The sequence below is a fragment of the Macrotis lagotis genome, chromosome 1 (assembly GCF_037893015.1).
Source record: "Macrotis lagotis isolate mMagLag1 chromosome 1, bilby.v1.9.chrom.fasta, whole genome shotgun sequence".
Classification (NCBI taxonomy): domain Eukaryota; kingdom Metazoa; phylum Chordata; class Mammalia; order Peramelemorphia; family Peramelidae; genus Macrotis; species Macrotis lagotis.
In genome coordinates this window covers 6,220,454-6,235,693 of record NC_133658.1, presented here as the reverse complement: position 1 = coordinate 6,235,693, position 15,240 = coordinate 6,220,454, and the positions used below count along the sequence as shown (strand labels likewise).

Sequence of the window (15,240 nt, the reverse complement as noted above, 5' to 3'; positions counted from 1 at the left end):
TCTAAAACATCATGCTAAAACATGGGAGCAAGCACATACTCTTGTTTCACACCACGTGTGACAATTTAATCTCAAGAACATTATCTATTTTCCGGAACCTGTGTAAGCATGCTGTCATGAAACTGGCCTAGACCTCTAACAACTTCTCTGTATAACCAATTTTTACCATGATTTCTGCGAGCTCTCTGTTAAGTTCTTTCCCAGCTAGCTTATCCTTTCCCAGGCAGGAGACAAGGATGGCAAGGATGACAAGTTCCCCAAGTTCTCCTTAAAGTTCTTCTGGTTCTCCCTTTATTAATCCAAATACAAGTTCCTAAATATCCTCCCCAGTCCCTTGTCCACTCTCAGTCTCATGGCGCTCTGCAATCAACCAGTAAATTGCGCTCTGGCAGTAGAGGACACTAGGTGATAAAAGTTCACAGTACTCTCACACACAACAGTTCCTAACAGCCCTCACAACTGACAGTATCAAAACTTCTGGTCAGTTTGATGAATGTTATGTGTAGACCTCTGTTGTATTCCTGGCATTTCTCCTGGAGTGATGTAAGACTCTAAGATTGAAGACAAAGGTGAACATCATAAAATTACTGAAATATGAACCATGGAAATGGAAAACATTTTAGAAATGAAGGAAATTGAATACTATGGTTGGGAGAGACTTTGTATGACAGAATTTTTAGAATTCAGAATACACACAGTTCCAAAGATGAGAAGGAAATTAGGATGCGGAATTTCAGAGCTGGAAGGTAACAGAGCATAGACTATAGAATGTTGGACCTTTGAGGTCTATTGGGCTGCCTGCTCAATTGAAGATCTACAAAGCTGTTTTGTTGACTTCATTGTCATACGCCTGTAAAACATAGAGTCTTTATGATGTAGAATAAAGGATGTTCAAATTGCGAGGATGTTCAATCATAAACTGACAGGACTAGATGGTAACCTGGAGCATAGAATGTCAGAGCTAGGAGGAACCTTAGAATCTAGAATGCCGTAGCTGGAAGTCACCAGATGCCAGGTGTCCTGAATTATTGTGTCCAAGGATTATTCAAATGAATAATAGAATGCCAGAACTGGAAGAAATCTGAGAAGTTACTTAGTCCAAACGAAGCCTGACCAAGAAGCTCTTTTTGAATAAAATCTCCCCAACAAGTGGTCATTTATTCCTAATGTTAACAGAGAGCTCAGAATTCGGGGCCTCTTGGCTGATGAGTTTCCCTGGTATCTTTTGAACAAGTTTTCTCGACACATTGAAAGAGTTAAAAGACAATTTTCAGCTTGTAGAAAAGCTGAGTTTGAATGTTAATGAGAATGTGCCCAAAATATGTCCAGTGCATCTGTCCGTGGTGCTGCTCACAATAAAACCAGGTTGATATTGGATGCTCTGCCCATTATGACTACAGAAAGCACTCTGTAGATGCTGTGTGTTGCTAAGCATAATTCAATGGGAAAAGTATTGGGCCATAGATCATGAGACCTGGTTTCACCTCCAGACTGTACCACAAGCTAGCGACATGACCTAGGGCAAGTCATTTTCCCTCTTGCCACCCCAGTTTCTTCTTCAACACAATAAAAGTATTGGACTATGAGCTCTAAGATGCCTTTCATTGTGATAACATTTATAATGTGTAAGGTATCTGGCTGAGTGCTGAGGGAGAAGCAAAGATCAATGTTATATTTCCTGCTCTTAGAAAGTTCATTATCTAAAAGAAATAGGTTATCCTTTCTAATATCTAATATCTAATATCTAATAGAGAGGGCACCTAGTAGGCTCAGTGGATAGAGCTCTGGCCTTGGAGTCAGAAGAATAGGAGTTCAAATCTAGCATCAGACATTTGATTCTTAACACCTGTGTGACCTTGGAAAGTCACTTCACCCTGATTACCTTGCATCCAGGGCCATCTCCAATCGTCTTGATTCATATCTGGCTGATGGATCCAGATGGATCTGGAGGAGAAAGTGAGATTGGCGACTTATTACAGCCCCCCTCACTCAAATCTAATTCATGTGTTTGTCATGGCATCACTTCCCTGATGTCATGGTCTTCTTCAAGAATGGAGGACAATGATTATCTAATAGAGAAATAAATTATGATTATAAATACATATAATAATAACTATTACGTAATGAGGGGGTCAATAAGTCAATGTGTATAATCAAAAGGAAAGGAATATTCCATTAGAAGGAAGAGTATTTGAAGGAAGAGGAGTAAGTCATTTGAACTGGACTTTAGAGGACTGGTAGAAATTCAATAGGAGCCAGTTCAAAGGACAGGTTCTTGGCATAGAGATCAGTGAAGAGGGGAAAATGTGGCATGAAAATAGAATAGTTGGGATGAAATGGACAACACATGAGCAGTAAAAACTTACAAAATAATTTTGGAAAGAAGCAGATGTCACTTCATTGAGGAAAAATCAGAGATGACAGTCAACATGCCTCACTGGAGCCATTGAGATATGCCACTCAGCACAATTTGCCTTCAGATGGAACCTAGGATGTGTCAAGGTTGCAAGAGTGGAATCCAAAACCCCGCCACTGGCCATCTTCACATGTACACAGCTGACAACAAGTTGACAAAACAGCAATGAACACATAGATGAGTAATGTAGATTTGTCATGGAAATGGAAGGCTTATGATGGCCACTCAGGACCAAATCATCTCCCCCAGAAGAGCAAACTTCATTCAAATAACTTAGACTGTTTTTTGCAAGGCAATGGGGTTAAGGGGCTTGCCCAAGGCCACACAGCTAGGTCATTATTAAGTGTCTGAGGCTGGATTTGAACTCAGGTACTCCTGACTCCAGGGCCAGTGCTCTATCTACTACACCAACTAGCTGCCCCTAAATAACTCAGATTTAATGGTCAATGTATATTATTGAAAGGTAGAATCAGAGTAACAAATCCTTGTAGGCTGTATATGTCTAGTACCTGTCCCAAACCTAGCAAAACGTGATCTGTTGGCTTTGACAGATGACAAGTCCGTATGGTACTGGGATTGAAGCTATATTGGGCATCTCATCCAATAAAGTGGACTTGAACTTGACTGCTATCACAGAATGGATTGTTGCCTGGGATTAGGCAGACAAAAAACTGATTGATAAAAGCTAAAAATCCATTTAATAGAAGTATCTACCTCAGAAATTTATAATTTCCGGGTACTATGGGATGAAATGCTTTCAAACGCTGGACAGATCTGTTGGAAAGATGGAAATGCTGTGAAATAGGATGAGGTAACTTACGTTTATTGCCTGTGATTGGAGTAACATTGAGGATACTCTCTGGGACCACTGACAGTTGGCTGGCCTTCTTTCAACTACAAAAAGTAGGAATTTTGTCCTTTTTGGCAAAATTCATAGAATCTGACAATGGAAGAATGAAAGCAAGAGAGTGATTTGTTCCAGGAGAATTTCCATGTGAACATTACTAACCAATATGACAAGAATACTATAATTATCACAAAATATTAACAACACTAATGCACATTCTCTGACTTCCCACATATTATCTTGTTTTGGGCTGTAGCAACCTTGGAAGTTGGTACAACAGGTTCTAATTTATTATAGGAAGGCAGCATGACTGAGGGGAAAGATGCTTAGGAGTCAGAGTCAGGAAGACCTGAATCCAAATCCTACTTGGGATGGGACATTTACCAGCTACGGAACCTGAGTGAGTGATTTAATTTCTCTCAGCCTTAATTCCCTTATTTGTAAACTGAGGATAGCAGTCACTTACCTCCCAGGTCTGTTGTGAATGTCAAATAAGATTTTACACACACACACCCATCTACCCACCCACACACACTCATACACACGCATACACCCACACCCATACCCCCCCACACTTATACTCACACTCACACCCCTCCACACCCACACCCCCACACACTATACACAGACCCACACACCCACACACACTCATACTCACATCCACATACACCCACACACCCACATCCCCCAATACACACACTGTATCTCACAAATCACAGAGAACTACATATTTTCAGTCATTTTAAAGGTTGTGTCTGATCGTTAATGACCCCATTTGAGTTTATCTATTTCTTTCTTTCTTTCTTTCTTTCTTTCTTTCTTTCTTTCTTTCTTGTCAAAGATACTGGTATGATTTACCATTTCCTTCTTCAGTTCCTTTGACAGATGAGGAAACTGAGGCAAGCAGCTAGTAAGCATTTGAACTCAGATTTTATTTTAGGTCTTCCTGACTCCACAAGTACTCCATAGACTTCTCTATCTAGTTGTCCTTATAGAAATTGCCATTATATTATTATTATTATTATTATTATTATCAATCTTAATTTAAGTATAAGAAAATAGACTCATCAGGGTTTTAGGGCGTTCCCAGGTGACATCTGAAATGGGAACCAAGATCTTCTGGTCTTTGTGAGCACCAGAGGAGATAACATTGGAAACATAAAAGTGACACCTGATTGTGGGGGTCTTGAATGCCGGACAAAGAAGCGTGAGCTTGGTTCTCTAGCAATAGGGAGTCCCCTGAAGATTTTTTTAATAGAGGAAAGAAATGACCAACCTTATTCTTTAGGAAGATGAGCTTGACTCCAGATCAAGGATGGATGAAATATGCAAAGGATGGAGGCAGAAAGACAGAGGAAGAGGTTATGAGAGGCTTTTGAACTTCATAAGATCATACCACAATGAGCCACATGGATGGAATCACAGGATATGAACTCATTCTGTTTTGTCACACAAAGGAACTTGGGAAATTCCTTTTCTCTCTCTGGATCTCAGTTTCTTCATTTGTAAAATGACAGCTTTATGCTAATTAACCTTTAAGATTCCTTCCTGTTTATATTTCTGAGCCAGTAGCCCACCAAGTGATCAGGAGGGAGGAGAGAGGAAAAACATCTTCAAATCTTCACTTTTTTCCATTCCAAGGTGACTGTGATTTGTGACAATCTCCCTTGATGAGACTTGGGATGATATCATGTTGCCTGTGTGGATTCTCCCTCAAGAATAACTGTTTGCCTTTGTACAAAAAGATTCATCTTCTAGTTTTTGGTGTCAGCTGCACAAAGCGCCCCACATAGATGCCAGATATTGCCAAATCCCAAGGGAATAAAAGCCCACCCATTGATGTTCCCCAGAATTTTCCTCTTATCTGTTTCCCTAGAGGCCCTTTTCTGTATCTCTGGGTTGACAGATCATGGAGTCTCCATGTTACAGGATTTAGAAAAAGAATGTCAGTGGTCATCTAATCCACTCGACCTAACCACCCAATATTTTACAGGTTGAAGCTTAGGACAGTTAATCAATTTGCTCAAGGTCACATAGTCACATAATTAATAAATGTCTGAGGCTGAATTTGAACTCGTCTGTCTTTCTGACTCTGAGCCCAATGCTATTTAGTTACAGGAATGATCACCTACAGGAGTTGAGATTTCAAATGAATCTTGAAAGAATCCAGGAAGCAAAGTATTCTGGGTATGGGAGGCAGCCAGTGCAGAGCTCCAGGCTGATCACGGCACATCCCTTGTGAAGAATGGCAAACAGGTGCATAATGCTATATATAATGGAGAGTATGGAGGAGAGTGAATGGAAGCAGACTTGGGAATAAGCCAGAAAAATAATATATATTTGATCCTGGAGGTACAGAGAGCCACAGGAGTTCATTGACCAGAAAACTGACCTGGTCAGACCTATGTTTTAGAATAATTGAACTAGTCTGGAGTGGAGAAGGATCCACAGTAGGGAAATACTTGGAAAAAGGAGAACCTCAATGCCCTCAATACTCCTTCCACATATTCATTGTCAAATTTTGTCATTTTTTACCTTACATCAGCCATGTACTTCCATTTTTCTCATTCATATGGCTACTTGAAAAAAGGAGAACCTTAATACTCTTCTTCCCTCCTCCCCCAAGCAGGTTGTTACTATGGTCCAGGTGAGATTGGTCTTTGATTTTCTTTTGCTAAATCTGCTATGAGGAACTGATGAGGGAAAACTTCCTATGTGGATGGAGGTGTAGGAAACGTTCCTTAAAGAATGGGAACCTTAGAAAGGGCCTCATCTGCACCTGGAGGATGTGAGTTTAGATCTCTTCTTGCTGTCATTTACTATCTATGGGATCATGGAGAAATCGCTTCACCTTTATCATCTTCAACTTTTTAATCTGTAAAATGACAGAGAGAGAGGCGTCAGATTGGATGATGTCCAGATCCTTTCTAGATCTAAGTGGATATTATGGAGATTTATGATCTAGGGATAGCCTAGAGAAGAGAAGCCAACACGGTTCACAGTGCTGTCTTAGAAGGACAAACTTAGACTTGCAAAAGTTGTGTGGCAGAATCAGGAGCCAGGAATTCGAAATCATTTGTATTACAACTTCAAAGGCTGGGTGTCAGGAAATGGTTGCTCTTGGTGAAAAATGGTCCTTAAAGTAGATTGGACTGCCCTCTATCTCTGTGAGCAGAGGAGAAGGTTGCAGTCTCTAAGAAGAGGATGAACAACTCTTTGTCAGATTTATTGTGGAGAGGTCTCTGACTCAGTTGTAGATTAATCTCAGATTTCTCTTCTAAATTGGACTCGGGAATGACTAGCATCTCCTAACCTTATTTGGTTCTTGCTTCAGGATCTTCTGGACCCTCCAGGATCTTGTGTTGATTGCCAGGACCTTGAAATCCCTCTTTCCATCTACCCTCCTCACCTACCACCCCCACATGCCCTCCTACAATCTGGGCTGCTCTCAGCATCGCTGAGCTAGGACTACAGTGCTGCAGACTCACCAGGGTTTAAATATTTCATTGCTCACCGGCAAGGGCATCAATATTTAATCACAGCCTCCTCTCCCCTTAAATATTTCATCAGGGGAGAGGATGGTGAGCACTATGGCCACACGGACACTTCAGTGCTGGTATTGGAGAGTGGAGTGAGGTGGAGCTGGGGAATGGTCATAATGCCCTGGCCCTCCCTTAGCTGGTTGAGATCAGAAAAGGTGCCCTATTTAGCTCCATTTCTCAGTTTCCTCCTCTGAAAATGGGAACAATAAGTTTTGTGCTCTGTGCCACACAAGGATCACATGACCGACTGGTCAGTCTAAAGTGCTTATCATTATTTCAAGTGATTTCAAGTGGCTCTGGTTTCCATGAGCTCAGACTTAGAGGATCATCGATTAAGCTTTGGAGAGAACCTCAGAACATCTAGTTCCATTTTACAGATGAGGAAATGATTGTTCCTAGGTCAACTAGATAGCAAGAGATTCAAATGTTTGTCTTTTGATACCAATTTCTAGCAATCTTTCCAGTTACCCCTTACATGTTGTTTGATTAACAGTTGTGTGAACTCTCTGTTTCAATTGGAATGATTCCAGTCATCCAGATTGGCAACTTTGGAGTCTAATGATTAGAATCTTTATCCCATGCTCCATATTTTCAGTTGATTGCCAAATATTGTCAATTTTACCTTCATATTGCCCTCCAGCCTGCTCCTATTACTTCACACCGAGAGCTTTGTGCCAGCCTCCTCATTGACTCCAATTCCATTTGCTTCTCTCTCCAATCCATTGTCCACATAGCCGCAAAGTTCCTATTCCTAAAGCCTGGGCTTCTTCATGGTCCTCCATGTTTCCCCAATACCCAACTGACTACTACCTCTAGGATAAAATAAAAACTCCACCAGCTGGCATTCAAGTCCATTGCAGTGTGGGTCCAGTCCACCTTGCCAAACTTTTTGTTTTGACTTCTCTTATGCTCTCTACATTCCTATCAAGCTTTCTTCTTTGCCTTCCTTCTTCTATGGTCTTCCTCCTCCTCCTCTTCCTTCCTTCTTTTTCTTTGTCCTCTTCTGTTACTTCTTTCTTCTGTCCTTTTCCTTCATCTTCTTCTCTTTCTTCTTCTTCTACATTTATTTTTCTTCTCCTTTTTCTTTCTTTCTCTTTCTTTCTTTCTTTCTTTCTTTCTTTCTTTCTTTCTTTCTTTCTTTCTTTCTTTCTTTCTTTCTTCTTTCCTTCCTTCCTTCTCTTTCTTTCTTTCTTTCTTTCTTTCTTTCTTTCTTTCTTTCTTTCTTTCTTTCTTTCTTTCCTCCTCCTCCTCCTCCTCCTCCTCCTTCTAATTCTTCACTATTCCTTAAATAAGTTGTTCCATCTCCCATCTCCATGACCATACAGTAGCCATCCTCCCTGCCTGGGATCCTGGCCTTCTTCATCTCCCCCACTTAGATTCTTTGGCTTCCTTTAAGATTACCCTCAAGTATGACTTACTACAAGAGACTGTTCTTGATACTGCCATTTACAAATATAGTGAAATGACTTTGCATGGCTCTGCATGGGCTTTGGGACATGCTATTTCCCTTCAGATAGAGGTTGGGGCTGTTTAATTTTGTTTTTGCAACCCAGTGTCCAGTCCAGTACCTGACATCTATGTTTCTTAATTCAATGAAGTATTGCAAATAGATTTGCTTGAAAACTAGATACAAAGGTGAGCTGTTATTTTTATGAATATTACTTTTGGAAATGGATGTTTCCAAGATCTGTCAGTGTGGGAATACCTCCACTAAGGCCTGCAAGTACTCAAAACATCTTTCCCTGGCCCTGGCCTTTCATATGGCCTCCATGGAGAACCTCCCTAATGGAATGAGGGCCTCCTTAGGGACTTTGAACATTCACTACATACTAATGCAGCCCTCAGGCTTTCCATCTGTCGTCACTCACTCTTGTTTCCTGACTGACCCACCTACTTTCCTGATCAGGGGATTCTTGGCTTGCTGCTCCTCACACAAGTTATTATTGGTCACATTTTGCAGTATTCATGACCCCTTCCCTTTGGATTGGTCAATGAACCAATCCATCAAGCGTGTATTAAGTGCCTACTGTGTGCCAAACAATGGACATGCAAAGATAAGTGAAACAACTTGTGTTTTCTAGGAGTTTACATTTTACATGTTGTGTATGGGAAGGGGGAAGAACAAGGCAAAAAATATCCATAGAAGTGTACACCAAAAACAAACAGCTGGCAAAAAAAAAAGCACCTAGTATGTACTGGTAACTAAACTGGGTCCTGAACTGATGAAGATGGAAATAGTCTTTTCCTTCAGGGATTATATTTCCATTGGAGACAACAAATCCACATATAAGTAGAAATAAATATTACACAAATTTTTTCCAGCAAAGGAGCACCTTAAGTCAAGAAAAGTCACAATGAATTTCTTATACATCTGACATCATTGGGGAATAGTGCTGTGGCCTGCATAGTATCCTTCCCAAACAGGAGTGAATCTGACAACAGACTTTTATATCCCACTTGGTCCAATAATGAGAGAATTGCTGAGAAATGGATCCCCCTTACAGTTGCATTGCTTATGGAATCTTATGTTACCTTTTTTTTAGGTTTTTGCAAGGCAAATGGGGTTAAGTGGCTTGTCCAAGGCCACACAGCTAGGTCATTATTAAGTGTTTGAGACCGGATTTGAACCCAGGTACTCCTGACACCAGGGCCAGTGCTTTATCCACTGTGCCACCTAGCTGCCCAAAACCATCTTCTTTCAAACAATTCAAGGGTCTGGGAAGCATGGAAGCTATCCTTAAAGATAGCTGTCATGGGGAGGAGGAACAAACTTTGTTCTGTTTGAACCTTGAGGGATGAACTGAAAGATGGGTAGAAGTCACAGATACAAGGTGGGAGAGGTGTAGACAGACAGCAGATCTGAAAAAGATCTGGAGATTTTAGTGAACCACAAGCTCAATATGAGTCAGCAGTGTGTGGCACAATAACCAAAAGAGTTAATAAGGTATTAAATAAGGCAGAGATTTTAGGAGTAGGGGGATTTTAACCCCATTGCTCCATTCCAAGATCAAACCTCATCTGGAGTACTGTATTTGGTTTGGAGTAGCACAGTTAATGACCTCAAAAAAGCTAGCATTTATATAATGCTTTCAGGTTTGCTATCTGCTTGACAACTATGATCTCACTTAATCCTCACAGCAACCCTAGAAAAAGGCTATATTTACATTATAGTGATGAGGAAATTGAGTCAGAGAAGTTAAGTAACTTGCCCAGGGTTCCAGCTTATAAGTGTCTGAGTCAGGATTTGAACTCAAGGCTATGTCTGTCCAACTCTAAGTCAGGTGAATACTTAGGTGAAGAATCTTGCATTCATGTCATTTGTGGTTGAGCTAATGGTTTGACCTGCAGAAGAAATGACTTGGGATGAGAAGGGGTAGAATGGGTCTCAAAAACTGCCTGGAAGAATTGGGATGGTTATCATATGGAGGAGGGACTGATCTGGTTCTGCTTGGTCCTAGAAAGCTCAGTTTAGGAACAATAGAGGATGTTTCAGGATCTCAATTTAGACATCAGGAATTGTTGTACCAGAATGCAATGGTTTGCCTAGGGAAGTGCTGAGCTCCCAGTCCTTGGGCTGCCTGGGAAGGTGATGAGCTCCCTGATTGGAAGGAGCTTCAAGCAGAAACTGAAGGGTCATCCACTTATTCACTATTGAAGGTTGTTTATCGAGTGAGGGTTTCTTAAAAATAACCAACAAACAGTCAACTTAGTGGAATTTAATTCTTTAAACCTTTCCCTCAATTATGTGACCTTGAAGATGCTGTTGGCCCTGGAAATGTGTTTGTAAAAGCCTTAGTATCCCCCCCCCCCGCCATTTTCCTCAAGGATCTCTCCATTACACATTTAGAACTCCTCCTAGGTCTTCAACTATTTAAGGAGGGCCCCCCAGAGAAATCACTTCTTCATTTCTTGTCTGACTGCTCTGCCGGGGTTCATGATCTCCAACATCATTCTGCAACATGAATTCAACAGTCTGCACTGTAACTCACTGTACATCCCACCTCCTTGGTGGGAGAGTTCCTTATCTCAGATGTGGGTCTTCATCCTGCCCTAGAGCCAGGGGCCCTTCTCTCCCTTTTCAACTGTCATCCCCTATTAAATCATGAACTCCTCAGACTGAGAGACTGTCTTAGGCCTTTCATTTTATCCCCAGAGCCTAGCCCAGAACTTAGTACACACTTTACAAACGTTTATTGATTTTGACACTCTGACTAGACTGTTACCATAAAGAATTTATAGAAATAAGAAAGGAGGTGCTTGGGGTGGTCATTGCTGATGTGTCCTTGGTTGTCTTTTGGGAAATTAATGATACCATTTATTTCATAAAATTACTCTTTTGATATCTTTTCTACTTTGAGCTAGCTTGACGATCAGTCCATGTCAGTGCTAGCAAGAATCTACTCTGGGTATCCTTATTGGGTTTTATGGTAATTCCCATTTTTGTCCTTTTGAGGGCCATTTTTACTTATTCATATGGTACCTCAGGGTCTGAAGTGTTAGAGTTCATATGTGGGAGAAGACCAATGTGATGAAGTTAGCAGCTTCTGGGAAAGTAGAGAAATCTTTGCCTTCATTTTATCTCTATTATCCTTCAGCTTTCATCTAGGTACACTCCTGTAATCATAGATCTGAATAAAATGCCAATCTATAACTGGATAAAGAATTTCATCCAAAAATTTGGAGACTAGTGCCAAAGAGGTGATGGAAGACAGTTTTTTCCTATTAGCTTTGTCACCTAAACTGTCTGAGTACTTGCTTCAGTATGCTGGTGTGGGACACTAAAAAGTCAGGAGCCCAAGGAATGAGAAAAGCAAATGACAAGGGACTAAAACAGGAATATTCATGGAGAATAGAAGCAGAGAAAATAGCCAATCACCACCTAAGGATCCTGACCACAGGTATGAGAAATTGATGAAATGTCAAGGGCATGATGATAGAGACCTGGCAATGAGTAAAAGTAACTCAACACAAATCAGTTTAGAATATAATGCATTCTTTAGGGATCCAGCAGGGTCAGGTATAGGCAAGCATAGATGGAGAGGACTTTAGATATTATCTAATATAACTTCCTTTTTTGTGGACAAGTAACCTGAGATCTAGAGGGGTTAAGGGACTTGACCAAGATCTTATAGGAAGTAAATATTAGAGGTAAGACTTATTCCCCAGTTCTCTGACTTTTTAGTCATTGTTCCAAACTTCCTTCATGGCAGTCTCACTTCAGAGTCGTTTCCTCGTCTGCTACTTCTCATCATCAATACTATCTTCCTACTACATGAACTAAATAAAACTTCATGAATGGACCCTTGAAGCAAACATTAATAGACAAACATTAATGTCATTCTAATTTTTTTTTTGAGTTTTTTGCAAGGCAAATGGGGTTAAGTGGCTTGCCCAAGGCCACACAGCTAGGTAATTATTAAGTGTCTGAGGTCGGATTTGAACTCAGGTCTTCTTGGCAACAGGGCTGGTGCTCTATCCACTGGGCAACCTAGTTGCCCTGGACTATGTCATTCTAAGGAGAAGCTGTGTGGTGCAGAGTGTTAGACTGATAATTGACTTATCCACTCCAAGCTAAATAGTTGCATTCATCAAAAATGGCAACCCCAAGGAAAGAGGACTACCAGAAGGCTTCATGTCAACAGATTTGAGCACATCTCTACATGGGAACAGTTTGTTAACTATGATGGAAGAATGAGGCAACATGATTGGCAACAAGAATGAGGCAACATAATTGGAGAGAAGAGGAGTGGGCAACTTTCAGAGATTGGTGTACAACTCTACCTCTACTCCTATGAACCAGAACACACAAAAAGCATGAAGAATAGTTTAGCAAAAGTGATGATGAAATTTAGAAGTTGCTAAATAAAAAATGAGACCTCCACAGGATTTACCAGCAGGATAGTTCCTCTAGGAAGGCAGATGGAATTCAGTTTTAACATTCATAATCATCCACAGAGTTTTATGAAGCTCTGAAGGCTATTTATGGCCAGAGACCTATGGAACGTTCCAACTACTTAGTGCTGTTGGAGTCACATTGATTAGTGAAATGGAAATGATCCTAGAGAGATATGCTAAACCCTTTCAAAGTGTTCTCAACAGCCCAAGATCAATCAATGTCAAAGTCATTGACCATATACCTGAAGTCAATGACCATAGAACTGAAGTTCCAACTGAAGAAGAGGCTTTGAATGCCATTAGATTTCCCTCCTGTTACAAACTACTTGGTGTTGATTCTGTTCCAGTTGAGGGGGTCTATTGTTTATAAAAACGATGACTGAAATCTATATGGCAAGAGAAGGTTGCCTTGAACTCCCCAAGAATTCATGGATGCCTTCATTGTCCAACTGTATAAAGGAAAAGGAAATAGGCTGCCTTGTGACAATTGTGAAGGTAGGGGGACTTTCTCTTGGTCATTGCCATCAAGATCCCTACCAGAGGCCTCTTTAATAAACTGATCCTTCACCTGGAAGATGATTATCTACTGACAGCTAGAGTGACCAAGGAACAGCTGATATCATGTTTTTGGTCCCAAAACTCCAGGTGAAATGTCAGGAGCAGAACAGAGGTCTGTGTACAATGTTCTTCAATGACTAAACTGTTTCGTTTACTTTTTTAAAAAAATGTTTATTTTTTCAATTAAATGTTTTCAATGTTTATCTTTTTGTAAGCTTTTCAGTTCCACAATTTTCTACCTCTCTCCCTTCCCTCCCTCCTCTCCATGACAGTAAGTAGTCTGATATACGTTATACATGTGTAATGATGTTTAACATATTAACATATAAGTCATGATGTGAAAGAAGAGTCAGAACTAAAGGGGAAAACAAATGATTAAAAGAAAAACAACAAAAGACATTTTAAAAAGTGAAACTAGTATGCTTTGATCTGCTTTCAGACTCCTTGAATTTTTCTTTGATGTGGATGGCATTTTTCATTACAAGTCTTTTAGAATTGTCCTTAATCATTGAACTGCTGAGAGGAGTCCATCATAGTTGATTTTCATACAGTGTTGTTTAATGTATACAATGTTAACCTGATTCTGCTCACTTACTCAGCATCAGTTCATATAAGTCTTTCCAGTTTTTCTGAAGTTTGACCAAAACTTTTGGTGATTTCAGTTAGGGGACTTGTGGAAGATCATGGAAAAATTTGATTTCTCAGAGAAATTTATCAGAATTACATGCCAGTTCCATGATGGAATTCTTGCATGGGTTCTGATAATGGACAATATGCTCACACTATCTCACTCATTACTGCAGTGAAGCAGTTGTGGAATTCCTCCCCTTTCTCCAACATGATCATTTTCACATGACTTGTGAAATAGGAGAGGATTGTCTCTGAAAATACAAATCCCTTTTATGAAGAGTTGTCCTGCTTGGCTGGGACTACTTTTGACCTTGCTTCTCTATTCTGTTTAGGGGAAGGATTGTCCCCCACTACTCTTTCCTTCCAATTCTCTTCTTCCTTCAATGGGGGGGGGAGACCCAATGAAAACCCTTTGTAACACATATGCATGATAAAAACAAAATAAATATCTCCCCTTGTGCAATTAAAAAAATCTTTTTCATATCTTGTGTCCATCCCCTTTATATAAATAGATGGGAAGCCTACTTCATCATTGCTCCCCTGGAATCTGAATTGTTCTTTGCATTGCTCAGAGTCTGTGAGGTTTCAAAGTTGTTTTTCTTTATAATGTCATTGTATGCATTGCTTTCTTGGTTCTACTCACTTCATTCTGAATCAGTTCATATCCTGGTTTTCTCTGCCATAGTTTCTTTCATAATTTCATATAGTCCAATAATTGTGAATTTTATTTATTTGTTCACCGCCCCCCCACCTCAGGTAGTTCTTTGCCACTACAAAAAGGCTACTGGTGTTTTTCTTCTTTCTCTGATATCTTCAGAACATAAGCCTATCCATGATATAACTGGGTCAAAGGAATGCACAGGACAGAGTCTTTTGAGCATAGTCCCCAACTGCTTTCCAAAATGGTTAGACCAATCCACAACTCCATTAAGAGAATAAAAGTTCATGTTTTCCATAGCCCCTCCAACTTTTGTCATCTCTGGTTTTTGGTCAGCTTTACCAATCTAATGGATTTGAGGTAGAATCTCAGAGTTCTGTTACTTTGCATTTCTTTAATTGTTAGGTATTTGCAACATTTTTATCTGGTTGTCGATAACTTGGATTTCTTTGAAAACTGACTACTTGTAACCTCTGAACATTTGTTGTTTGGGAAATCTTCCTCATTTTTATAATTTAGTATCGGTTTCTTATAGTCTTCAGAATGAGACCTTGATTAGAAAAACTTATGTCAAAGATTTCCCCCCACCTAACTGTAAGGCTTGTCAGTTGATCAGTATAGAGTGGGGGAGGGACAGTGAAGGCCTGAGGATGACTCTAAGGCTGTGAAAGAAGGAAAGAATGAAAAGAGTTTG

The 15,240-nt window shown here is 40.2% G+C and overlaps 1 long non-coding RNA gene across 1 annotated transcript; it reads right to left on the bottom strand.

Annotated features, from left to right (window-relative positions):
* Positions 1 to 1,879: 1,879 nt before the first annotated feature.
* LOC141512621 (uncharacterized) lies at positions 1,880 to 5,607 on the bottom strand. The gene is made up of 4 exons (XR_012475548.1): positions 4,540 to 5,607; positions 3,237 to 3,356; positions 2,367 to 2,556; positions 1,880 to 1,944 (listed from the first exon to the last, which is right to left on the bottom strand). It is a non-coding gene; the product is annotated as an uncharacterized LOC141512621 (long non-coding RNA).
* Between the last annotated feature and the right edge of the window lie 9,633 nt (positions 5,608 to 15,240).